The 13,245-nt window shown below is 47.8% G+C and overlaps 1 non-coding gene across 1 annotated transcript; it reads left to right on the forward strand.

Annotated features, from left to right (window-relative positions):
• Positions 1–782: 782 nt before the first annotated feature.
• On the forward strand, positions 783–891 carry LOC120106443. The gene has a single exon (XR_005508592.1). It is a non-coding gene; the product is annotated as a small nucleolar RNA R71 (small nucleolar RNA).
• The last annotated feature ends 12,354 nt before the right edge of the window (positions 892–13,245 follow it).

Below are 13,245 nucleotides of genomic sequence, written 5' to 3' on the forward strand. Positions count from 1 at the left end.
TTACTACCGTGCACTTGTAGGTTAGGTTGGGGTTGAGCTGGAAGCTTATCCTTCTCTTGGATACTTAGGACGGTAGTCAACATTGACAATTGGTTCCTTATATCTTCAAAATTTCGAGTATTTTGAGCATTGATATTAGCTTGACGTTGTAGAAAAGTTTGTATAGATTGCAAGGTATCCTCAATATTCGGCTTCTGAGAGGGTGGTGATGCAAAAGTAGGATGTGCAAGTGGAGGAGCTGAATGGTGTGACTGTTGAGGATGATCATTTCTCCACCTAAAATTTGGATGATTCTTCCAACCAAGGTTATAGGTATTCAAGTATGGATCGTTATAAGGCTTTTGATAGGAGTTCATAGCATTTGCTTGATCGTGTAAGACTTCTTTGAATGCCGGTATGGTGGGACAATCTGTAGTAGTATGACTCGACATATCGCAGATACCACAACACTCGTTTCTAAGCTCTATAGTCTTGACAGGCTCAACCTTCCTAAGCTCAATTTCTTCTACCTTCCTAGTGAGGGCTGCCATTTTAGCATGAAGATCATCCTCAGTTCTGAGGTTGTAAAGGCCTCCCTGTACAGAGCTAGTAGGCTTAGGCAAAGACTTGTTGTTTCTATCCCCGTTGTCCCAAAATGGGCAGTCTCAGCAAGGGAATCCAAATACTCCCACGCCTCATCAGGTTGTTTTTCTAAAAATCTACCATTGCACATGGTCTCTACAAACTGTTTTAATTGTGGAGATAAACCTTCATAAAAGAAGCTAATGGTTCTCCAAGTTTCGAATCCGTGATGAGGGCATGAGAGAAGAAGGTCTTTAAATCTTTTCCAACATTCATAAAATGTTTCATTATCTTTTTGTTGGAAATTGCTGATATGTCTTTTCAAAAAGTTGGTCCTTTATATGGAAAAGAACTTCTTTAAAAATTCTCTCTGCATATCTTGCCAAGTTCTTATTGATCTAGGTCGCAAAGAGTTCAGCCATGTTTTAGCCTTATCCTTTAGAGAGAAAGGAAACAATGTCAGCTTGAGGACATCCTCGGTGACGTTCGGCACTCTAAATATAATGCTCAATTCTTCAAAATCCTTTAAATGAAGATACGGACTCTCGGACTCTAACCCGTGAAACTTGGGCAGCAATTGAATTACCCCTGGTTTGATGTCAAAATGTCCTACATTATCAGGAAAAATTATGCATGAAGGCTGACTAGTCCTAGCCGGTTGTAGGTATTGTCTTAGAGTCATAACATGGGGTTCTCGTTCTCGATTGTGGTGACTCCCGCATCTTCATTTAAATCAGCCATCTCACAAGGTGTGAGATACTGCGAAGGAATTTGAGGGATGTGTCCTAAGGGATGATCTAAAGTTGTACGACTTAATCGATCGATGTCATCCTTATTCCACTTTAGCATGCAAAATATTTTCCTATCTCTTTTTTTTTTAAATATAAGTACCAACTAAAGATACCCTAAAACGAAAATCTATTCACAATCAAACATGCAACAAAACATTACACCTCAATTCATAATGTTTTTCTTAAATTTCTAGACAGCTCCTAACTGGTTTGAAGAGGACACCTAAGCCTCCAATCCGGTCTAGTAACCTAGTCGACCAGGTAAGCTCCCAGTTAAGTGGAGGGGTCACGATGCGTTTAGCAAGGGTTCCACTTAAAACCCACTTTCTTCGAACAAAGACTGTCTTCCTTAAAGGGACAAAGCTTACCTAGACATCGACTGGGTCATAGAGCGAAATTGGTGCAACTTTCGGTGGTCTTCGTCCTATTGAGCTCGAATATCCTTAGGGGCCAACGTCTAGTTGATTTTAGTTAAGCTTAGGATATTTATGCACTGTGGTGATTTTTGGGCTAAGGACGAGTGATGAAATTCCGACCTTATCTTTTTTTAATGGGTTCAGTCCTTAGAATATTTTATGCTGATGCCTTATACTATATGCAACAATAAAGATATTTTTTTTAATGTTTTATGACATGACATTAAATTTCATTGAATAGGTGATCAAGCAAATTATTTATTTATTTCTTTTTAAATTTTATGAGTTGAAGTTTGAAATTTGAATTCTGAAATTTAAAATTTGAAATTTTAGATTTTCCTTATTTTTTTTTGAATAATCACCCTTGATCTTTTCTTAAAGTTTTTTTTTATTGATTTTCAATTAGCAACAAGGGTTAATGAGATATAATAACAATAAAATTCTGATTCTAAAAAAATTAAATGTAGAAAATTCAAAGCAAAAAGTAGCAAGGTTTCGTATTAATCTAATGGTCTTAAAAGTCTCCGAATATCAATCAGACGGTTCAGGTTATTGAACAATGTGTCTTGCACTAGCTGACCAAATTTGAGTCCAATCAGACGGTTAATTTCTATGCTATCAGAGTTTGATGCAAACTGTGCAGGAAATTAAAAATAGTAGTAAATTTTTTTTTTTTTCAAAAGAAAAATACTAACTACTAAGGTACTAATTAAATCTAAAATTATACTAATAACTCAGCCGTTCCCCGGCAACAGCACCAAAAACTTGGTGCAAAAATAAAACTGCTCCTCCAAGTGCAGGAGAATCGCACAAGTTGTATAACTCGGGAGTCCGAGGTCGATTCCTCAGGAAACGATCTATCGATTATTAGCGTAATTTTTAGATGTAATTTTCAGTTGATTTTTAAAAATTAAAAGCAGAGGATTAATAGATAATTAAACAAAGTTCAAGAATATAGAGAAGGCTAGGGATCTGGATTCCCCCTTGACAATGTTATTTTCAACAATTAAATTTTTGCGATTCTTGATTAAAGATTAATTAGATAGAATAGTTCTAAACATGGAATATATAATTTGAAAACATGAATTCAACATTCAAGTATTTATCGTGCCGGTTACGTCTACAACAAATCAAAAATCGAAACAATCCATGCATCAATAAATATAAACCATGCAAGATCTATCTAACAAATAAGTATGCAAGAACCAAGAGCATATAATAGATGTAAATCAAAGAGAATAATCGTTCAGAATTTACTTGAAGAAAGCAAACTGTCACGGGTTCTTCCATCACCCTTGACCAAAAGTGTTAGCCTCCCATTACAATAGCAGCCTCCTCTTTTATATATATATATATTTTTTTCGAAAACAGGGCATACCCTGTTTCCTTTCTTTCTTCCCTTCTCTCTTTTGAAAACAGTCACCTTCTCTCCTCTGTTTTTTTTTGGGAACCAGAACCGCCCCTCTCATCATCAGCCTAGGGAAATATATAGGTAGCATTCGATCCCCCTTTGCACGCGATGGAGATCGATGGAAAGACTGCATCTCGAGCGATGATCTCGGGATGCTGGAATCGATTGAAGAAGAAGGTTGACGCGGAGTATCCTGGGTGGTGATCGTGGACGGCTTGGCACGCTTCACGGACTGTCGGAATGCTTCACGGACACTGGGATGGCTCGCGATCGTGGTAGCTGGAGCGTGGACGAGTGAATCGCGGGGGAATTGGACTCGGACGGGAGCTAGTAGCAAGGCCTTGGACGCGGAGAGGGTGCTGTACACTTGCTGCGGATGCGGGAGGTCTGGACGTTGATTGATAGTCAACTTTAAAGACCACGCAATAGCACGTATCTGGTAGGATAGTGATTACGGGTATCGATCCACAGGGATTGGGGTATAGTTGTTTTTCTTAAAAATAAAAATATTTAAAAGGATGAGTTTGTAAAGACTATTAAACTAAGCAATTTAATAAAAGAAAATGCAATTAAAAGGATATCAGTTTGGAGAAAACTTAGGGCAAGGAATTCACCGCTAACATCGAAACAAGGGTTATTTATATTTTATTTTATTCTTGGATTAACATGCAAATTGGCTACAAGCCTAATAAGCATTTAAATAAAAATTCACAAAAGTAATTTGGGCATAATCCATCTTCAGTAGGCATGAAATGTCTACCCTAATCTAAGGTGGCAGCACATCGCATCTTCCCTAAGCATGGACTATCTTATATTTACTTAGTGATCATGAAGAACAGTTGTACGAACATCATACTTAAAATCACAGAAATTAAATATGATTCAAAAGAAGATATCCATTAAAAACAATAAGTTCATACAACCCCAAGAATATAAAATAAAATATAAAACCCGTGTCCCTTTGTTAGGGCTGCATCCAGCCCTAGAGAGGATTTAAGCTTCCATGTAGTGGAGGACGGCAGCAGCAGCACAGCAGCGGGCTCCCATCTTCATATGAAAATCTTCTGCTTTCGTCCCACTCCCTCTATTCCCAAAATATCACAAAGTATTCTCTCCCTCTCCTTTTTTTATTCTTTTGTGGGAACTCCCTAAGAAGAGCCAAGCTCTTCTTCTCCCGGTGGGGAACTTGGCCTCTGAGGAGAGATGATGGGAGCAGCCCCCGGTGGGGGAAGAGGGAATGCCCCCCGGTGGGGAAGGAGGAATAGAAGAGAATGCCTCTAGCCTTCATCATCGACTCCCTTTTATAGCCTTCACAGCCGCTGTTATCTCATCACGTCATGGGAAGATAAAGATGACAGGAAGTAGGATAAGGCTCACGAGTGGTTAATCGTTGGGAGATAATCCGTGATGAAGCTGTTATCCTGATCCGTGATCAAGAAGATATGAGCTGCAACTGCTGCGGAGAAGATCTCGGATGCGGAAGGAGCTGGAACGGTGAAGCTTTGTTTTGAAGAAGAGGATCAGGATGATCCTCTGTTCCGTTTCCGAAACAGGGGATGATAATGTTCGGATAATGTTCACGGCTGGGAGATGAAGCTCAATCGCAAAGGATTCGGGAAGATGAGGAGAACATGATGAAGTTCAAAGCTGTTAATCCAAGGGATGAAGTTGTTTGGGATACAATCATCTCGGGAGGTAGATTTGAAGTGATCCAGTTAGATGAAGAACTGATCGGTTTGGGATGCAGGAGCTTCGGAAGACATGGGAAGCTGATTTACTTGGGATTCCTTTTGACGTGGATGAAGGGAAGGGATCACGAAAGCATGGGATCATGGGAGGATAAGATTAAGATGCCGTTGGGAAATATATGAGTTAGTTCACAGAAGGAAATGGTTGGGATTCATTCGGGAAGATGCAAATGGGATACTCGTAACAGGGGAACTGCTGGCAGTGGTTGGAATCGGATTCATGGATGGATGCTGCTGGTTTGGATTTAGTTTAACAGAGCCCTGTTCGTTGGAAGCGGGAGATCACCCACGGTTGGCTGGTTTTGCTGAGATTTGGAGCTATCCATGGAGGGTAGACAGATCCGTGGGTGGTTGGATCGATGAAGACTCGGACTCTGTTCCGAAGCAGGGGTTGCGGAAGGAATGAAGATCTTGGATGACCGAAGCATGGAGGAAGTCGACGAGATAGGCTTAGATGCTGGATGCGAAGATCATGGGATATGGCCTGATCTGTTCAATGCGAAGGAGAAGCTTGGACGATGGCTGGAAACGGTTGGTTTGGACGCTGGGACTTGGCTGGGAGGAGCTGGATCTTATCGTGGGTCACGGGAGGATGAAGCTGAGGAAGCTGGGGAGCAGGGGATCTTTGGATAAGGCTTGGGATTTGTTGATAAATACTGAACGGTAATGAAGGGGATATGAGAAGTTAAGTTGTTTTGTCAACGGAGAGGAGCTGGGGGTTGTGTTTAGAGATGGAATAAGGATGGGTTGAGGCTTTGAAATCCGTGCAATTAGATGATATACTTTGAGATATAAGAAACAAATAATTGAAGAGATTTTATTAAAATCGGATCATGTGGAAAAAGAGTTGGGTGACTGAATCAGAGGGTCTTGATTTGCGGGGTGCATATGATTTGGATTCAGGGATCATCCCAAATAAGTTTGACTTGACCTGCATTCATTAGGCTTAATCATTAAATAATTAAATCAACTCGAATTACCTCTGATAATTATTAAAATGCAATGATGATGGTAACACATATTTTATGATTAAATTTACGAAATATGTGAATTAAAATAATGATAAGTGCTATGAATAAAAGGTTAATTTATGCATTATTTAGCACTTATTATTGATCATGGGAGAGGTGATCGCGGGATGAGCGGACGAACGAGATGAATGGGGCTGGGAGGTAATCGCGGCCGGATCCGGCGTTGAGAATGGACACGATGGAGAGACTCCTGGAAGGCAGAAGCGTGGATGCACGGATGGAAGGAGATCACCACGGACAGCTGGGTGTTGGGCTCGGGATGCTGAGTGGAAGCTCACAAACGGCTGGGGAATGCTGACGATGCACGTGAGATGCGTGGGACTCTGAAAAGCCGGGAGTCGACTCCGACCCTGCGAGACGCCTCGGCAGGTGCTGGGGACGTCTCTAGACGTCCCAGCTTCTTCTCTGCGTGCCAGAGACGTCTCTGGAACAAACCAGAGACGTCTCAGCTGCCCCTGATCTGTTTTCTTCATCTCAAAAATCTTCAATAAATCCACCGAAAAATATGGGAACATGCCTTGACAATCCTTAACAATATTCTTAGTTAAACACCTGAAATGCTTAAGTAAATTGTTAATATAACGGGAATTATACTCTAGTATTTTGTATTCATCAAAATCCATTAGGGGGCCAACAATCTCCCCCTTTTTGATGATGACAAAACACTGAGTATATGCAAAATTTAAAATTAAACATATACACAGTATTTGATCAGATGTACAAGTATTGTGTTTTGGTTAGAGCTAGATACAGTATGCATAAATCAATATAGTCAACTGTCAGTTCTATCCTTATGCATAAGCATTGATCTTAGTAGCTCTTTGAGCAATTTTGGCATATCATCTATCACTTTTAGATTTGAATCAAGTTAAAGTGGAAATCGATGAAATATTGATGCTAAAGACAATCAAAAGCCAAATACTTTTGACTCCCCCTTTCTTTTCCAGAAGGACAATTGTCTTTAAGTCAATATTCTTCAATTTTATCTTTTCATTTTGCATTTTGCATTCCATACTACTCTCCCTTTTTGTCATCAACAATGAAGGGGACAAATTTTGCCTATTCCCCCAAAACGCGATGCCTATTTGAATGGTTCTACTTCCTTTTTCAGATTTGCATATTAGAATTCAGCATTCATATTAACATGAAACATTCAATGATTTGGGAAGGTGAATTTTACTCCCCCTTTGTTTTGGAATTCATTTCAGACCATTTAAACTTAATTATTACAAGTTGTGCTCCCCCTGTTTCATATGCATTGTCAAGTAGGCAAAATAGTGAAATGGTTGCACATTGTCAAGTTTGAACATTCAAGGTATATTATGACATTTCCATGGCACATCACAATATTAGAAACATACTCCAAGATTCAAAAAGAAGGGATATGGCATTCATATAGTATTACAACATTTGATGCCCTTACAAGGATTGATTGCAAACACAAAAGAAGGAGCTTCATATAAGCCTAGGGCTATACAAAAAGATGAACCCTAGATGTCCACAAAATGTGCCTCACCGGCGAGCACGCTCAATAGCCGCAGCAGCAGCCTCCACAAACCTATTTATTGCTTCCATTAAACTTCTAAAGTTATCGCCCTGAGACTGATTGAGTGCTGTCACTAATGCTTCAATTTCATGGGTTGCCCTATCAATCCTCCCTCTAAGCTGGGCAGCCACACTGCTCAAATTGCCTTCAGGGCTTGTCAGCTCTTGAAGACTATCCAATATGATCTTCAATTCAGCTTGTATCTCACATGATCTTCTAGTTTGGTTTGATGCCACACAAACCAATTCTGACCCTATAGCTTCCATTTGAGTTCTGATTTCTTTCAACTCTTCTAAGAGTGCTTCATGTGAAGTGCGGATGGGAGCTATCTCAGCAGAAATCACTGATCTCATTTCTTCCCTTATTTGCTGGCACACCATGGATGCTAGGGTGTGCATCTGCTCATCCGACAAGAGAGTCGATCCACAAACTGGAGGAGGAGGCATGGAAGTGGATGGTCCAGCTGAGCTGGAAGGTACATCAGGAAAAGGAAAGCTCTCCATATGATCAGTAAAGGGTATAGGGCTATGTGGAGGAGAGAGGTGGACAGGCTCCTGATGATGGATCTCAGGCTCTACAGTTTGGGATTTTCTTTTACAGACCTTAACCCAAGACCTGTTTTTCTTGTGAAATTCCATCCTATGTGTTGCTGGTGGTCCAAACCGAGAACGATTGGCACAGCGGTGTGAACGGAATTCCGTCTGAGTTGCCTTAGTTGGTGTTGATTGTGCTCCACCTTCCACCGGAAAACCTGCAAGCAAGCCTCGCACCACCACTGGGGTAGTGGGGGCCCTCCGACGATCAAGTCAGAGGAGATTGGAGGAGAAGGAGAGATAATAGTAGCAAGTAGGAGAATACTCTGGAAGTTCTTGCTTACCCCCCCTTCTCCCCCTAGCCGCATATATACCAGGCTGGGGGGTCTTTCAGGGGGGTTCGTCATCGTGGGGCACGATGGAGCTGCCACTGACACGGCCGTTATAGGGCGTCGTGGGGCAGCGCTGGGTACGGACATGACAGGGCGTAGTGGAGCTCCGCCTTGTACGGCCGTTACAGGGGATCGTGGAGCAGCGCCAGATACAACCGTTGCAGAGAGTAGTGGAGCAGGAGGCTGCGGCGTGCCTCTGGGGAATAGCCTGTCGTTGTCAATAGATGTCCGACTCGGGGTCGGGCTGCGGAGACGAAGATGTCCGACTCGGGGTCGGATTGCTGGATCAAGGGGCTGCCAACTCGGGGTCGGGCTGCGGAACCGAAGATATCCGACTCGGGGTCGGATTGCTGGATCAAGGGGCAACCGACTCGGGGTCGGGCTGCGGAGCCGAAGATGTCCGACTCGGGGTCGGATTGCTGGATCAAGGGGTTGCCGTAGTCTTCCTGGGCGCGCATGCCGGTCACGTGGGGCATGGTGGCTAAGTTCCCCCGTAACAGTAGCCCCCCACTTCCGAGCCTGGAACCAGAAGGGGAACGGGTGAAGGGAGTGATGCTTCGAGATTGCCGCCATCCCTCGGAGAGGCGCGCGCGCTTCGAGCTCCCCGCCTTCTTTATGGCGTATGGCGGTTGTTGCTGACCTGGCAGTCTGAGGATTTCGGCGGACATCCTTCCTTAATGGCGTCGATTCGCCTTTGGGGCGCGAGCGACCAGGAGCTTCATTCGCGCCTGGAGGAGGCTGAGGCTGCTCGCATTGCTGCCGAGGCGAAGCACAAGGAGGCTCAGGCTGATCTGCTGAGGGTCTCCTCCGAGGCGGATGACCGGATTGTGGCGAAGGTCTTGGAGGCGAAAGCTTAGATTATGGAGCGGGCAGAGGCGGCGCTGGCCGAGAAGAGTGCGGAGATCGGGCGTCAGGCAGTACAGGCTTATCGTCAGTCCGCCGAGTTCACTCGTGATATGTCGGAGGCGGTACAGGCCTATCGTCAGTCTGACGAGTTCGTCCGTGACATGTCGGACGCGGGGTCCGACTCCTTTGTCTTAGGCTTCGAGGAAGACCTGGCAAGGGTGTCGGCTAAGTACCCCGAAATTGACCTGAGTGGGATCTCCCTTCTCGACTCCCCTTCGGCGCCATTGCCTGCTGATTCTCCAACCGTCTCCCTACCCCTTGCGGACGTGCCGGGCGTTCCCGACTCGGGGGTTCCTCCAAGCTGACCCTCTGTACTTTTCTTTGTGCGTTGGCGTTTTGCCAAGTTGTATGGGTCTCGGCCCTGAAACAATGAAAGTTAATGCAAATAGAGTTTCTTCATTTCACTTTCGTCCTTCTTCTTTTTAACTCTTGGTAGCGTCTCGCTGACTCCCGACTCCTGAAATTCTTCTGGCGCTAGGCCAGGTATCTGAGGGTTAGGCCTCAGGGAATTCTTCCGGCGCTAAGCCAGGCATCCGAGGGTTAGGCCTCAGGAACTTCTTCCGGCGCTAAGCCGGGCATCCGAGGGTTAGGCCTCAGGAAATTCTTCCGGCACTAAGCCAGGCATCCGAGGGTTATGCCTCAGGAAATTCTTCCGGCACTAGGCCAGGCATCCGAGGGTTATGCCTCAGGAAATTCTTCCGGCACTAGGCCAGGCATCCGAGGGTTAGGCCTCAGGAAATTCTTCCGGCACTAAGCCAGGCATCCGAGGGTTAGGCCTCAGAAAATTCTTCCGGCGCTAGGCCAGGCATCCGAGGGTTAGGCCTCAGGAACTTCTTCCGGCGCTAAGCCAGGCATCCGAGGGTTAGGCCTCAGGAACTTCTTCCGGCGCTAAGCCAGGCATCCGAGGGTTAGGCCTCAGGAAATTCTTCTGGCACTAGGCCAGGCATCCGAGGGTTAGGCCTCAGAAAATTCTTCCGGCGCTAAGCCAGGCATCCGAGGGTTAGGCCTCAGGAAATTCTTCCGGCACTAGGCCAGGCATCCGAGGGTTAGGCCTCAGGAAATTCTTCCGGCGCTAGGCCAGGCATCCGAGGGTTATGCCTCAGGAAATTCTTCCGGCACTAGGCCAGGCATCCGAGGGTTAGGCCTCAGGAAATTCTTCCGGCGCTAAGCCAGGCATCCGAGGGTTAGGCCTCAGGAAATTCTTCCGGCACTAGGCCAGGCATCCGAGGGTTGGGCCTCAGGAAATTCTTCCGGCACTAGGCCAGGCATCCGAGGGTTAGGCCTCAGGAAATTCTTCCGGCACTAAGCCAGGCATCCGAGGGTTAGGCCTCAGGAAATTCTTCCGGCGCTAGGCCAGGCATCCGAGGGTTAGGCCTCAGGAACTTCTTCCGGCGCTAAGCCAGGCATCCGAGGGTTAGGCCTCAGGAACTTCTTCCGGCGCTAAGCCAGGCATCCGAGGGTTAGTCCTCAGGAAATTCTTCCGGCACTAGGCCAGGCATCCGAGGGTTAGACCTCAGGAAATTCTTCCGGCGCTAAGCCAGGCATCCGAGGGTTAGGCCTCAGGAAATTCTTCCGGCACTAGGCCAGGCATCCGAGGGTTAGGCCTCAGGAACTTCTTCCGGCGCTAAGCCAGGCATCCGAGGGTTAGGCCTCAGGAAATTCTTCCGGCGCTAGGCCAGGCATCCGAGGGTTAGGCCTCAGGAACTTCTTCCGGCGCTAAGCCAGGCATCCGAGGGTTAGGCCTCGGGAACTTCTTCCGGCGCTAGGCCAGGCATCCGAGGGTTAGGCCTCAGGAAATTCCGCTCGTTGGTCGGCCAAGGCTGGCGCAAGCCGAGGCGACCGGTCGGGGCTTCAGGCTAGTCTGCTCCCGGGATGATCATCGGGTTAGCCTGGCATCCGAGGGCCAAGCCTCAGGAGATTCCGCTCGTTGGTCGGCCAAGGCTGGCGTAAGCCGAGGCGACCGGTCGGGGCTTCAGGCTAGTCTGCTCCCGGGATGATCATCGGGTTAGCCTGGCATCCGAGGGCCAAGCCTCAAGAGATTCCGCTCGTTGGTCGGCCAAGGCTGGCGCAAGCCGAGGCGACCGGTCGGAGCTTCAGGCTAGTCTGCTCCCGGGATGATCATCGGGTTAGCCTGGCATCCGAGGGCCAAGCCTCAGGAGATTCCGCTCGTTGGTCGGCCAAGGCTGGCGCAAGCCGAGGCGACCGGTCGGGGCTTCAGGCTAGTCTGCTCCCGGGATGATCATCGGGTTAGCCTGGCATCCGAGGGCCGAGCCTCGGGAAATTCCGCTCGTTGGTCGGCCAAGGCTGGCGCAAGCCGAGGCGACCGGTCGGGGCTTCAGGCTAGTCTGCTCCCGGGATGATCATCGGGTTAGCCTGGCATCCGAGGGCCGAGCCTCGGAAAATTCCGCTCGTTGGTCGGCCAAGGCTGGCGCAAGCCGAGGCGACCGGTCGGGGCTTCAGGCTAGTCTGCTCCCGAGATGATCATCGGGTTAGCCTGGCATCCGAGGGCCGAGCCTCGGAAAATTCCGCTCGTTGGTCGGCCAAGGCTGGCGCAAGCCGAGGCGACCGGTCGGGGCTTCAGGCTAGTCTGCTCCCGGGATGATCGTCGGGTTAGCCTGGCATCCGAGGGCCGAGCCTCGGGAAATTCCGCTCGTTGGTCGGCCAAGGCTGGCGCAAGCCGAGGCGACCGGTCGGGGCTTCAGGCTAGTCTGCTCCCGGGATGATCATCGGGTTAGCCTGGCATCCGAGGGCCGAGCCTCGGGAAATTCCGCTCGCTGGTCGTGCGCCTGTCGCTTGCCGCCCGACGGAATTTCTCCGTGGCCAGCTGCGATCGTGTTTCTCCTCCTCTCCAAGCGTTGCCTGGGGAACACCAGATGGGCATTAAATGCTAATTGAGGGGTTACCTGGGAAATCGGATCGCCAGTTGCTGCTTGCGAGGTGTGTCAGTTAAGCGGCCGCGATACGCGCGTTCTTCGAGGCGGATGCGGCCTGGGCGCGAGCGGAGATACGTGGACCTAGGAGTACAGGCCACCCGGAGTGTCCTGCACAAAGAATGCGATTAAGGAGAATGACGCTTAGAAAATCGCGGAAAGATACGCCTCGAGAGCCGGATCGGCTCCGGATTCAATGCGCCCGCATTTATTGGAGCCACCCGCATCGGAACGACCGGGGGGCCGCAGTTTGGCTATAAATATAGGTGCAGGTGCGATGGAGCCTGCCAAGCCGGAGCTGTTCAGATTGCCATGGATCGTGGGCCTCCTCTCCGGCGCATGGTTGAGAGACCCCTATCGAAGGAACGAGAGGCGCGCCCTTCGCGACTTCCGCCAACTAGCCGTTTCATCTGGGATCAACAAGGAGGTTCTCCCCGGCGGAACTCCGCTCTAGGCGTTTCATCCGGGATCACGTCTCCCCTCCTTGAAGTTCGGCCTCCCGATTGAGCTCCGCACCAGACGCTTGATCCGGGACCGCGCCTCCATATGCTCTTCTCCCTTGTATTCCTTCTCTCCCCTAACACTGGGGAGGACCGGAATATCCCTTGGAGGTGGCGTTCCCCTGGAGGCAGCGGAAGCTTCTTCTGCGGCGGCTCCTCGTCTTTTTCGTGAGGCGTGGATGGCGCCTCTGGGTAGGAGCAGTGTGGACTTCTCCTTCGTCCACTTCTTCTTCATCCGCGCCGGCTCTTCGTCTTTTTCGTGAGACACCGATGGCGCCTCCGGTTGGAAGCACCCACTTCCGGCGGGATTGCAGCCGCTTCGGATGGAGGTTTCGGGATTCCAGATCTTCAGCTCCTCGGAGTCTCCACCTCTTCTTTACTTTCTTTACACCTTAATTCTCCTCTGGAAATTCCTTGTAATCTCACGAGCACGCCATTGTAATCAGAAATTATTGAAATGAAAAGTGTTATACATTTTTG

The sequence above is a fragment of the Phoenix dactylifera genome, unplaced genomic scaffold (assembly GCF_009389715.1).
Source record: "Phoenix dactylifera cultivar Barhee BC4 unplaced genomic scaffold, palm_55x_up_171113_PBpolish2nd_filt_p 000545F, whole genome shotgun sequence".
Classification (NCBI taxonomy): domain Eukaryota; kingdom Viridiplantae; phylum Streptophyta; class Magnoliopsida; order Arecales; family Arecaceae; genus Phoenix; species Phoenix dactylifera.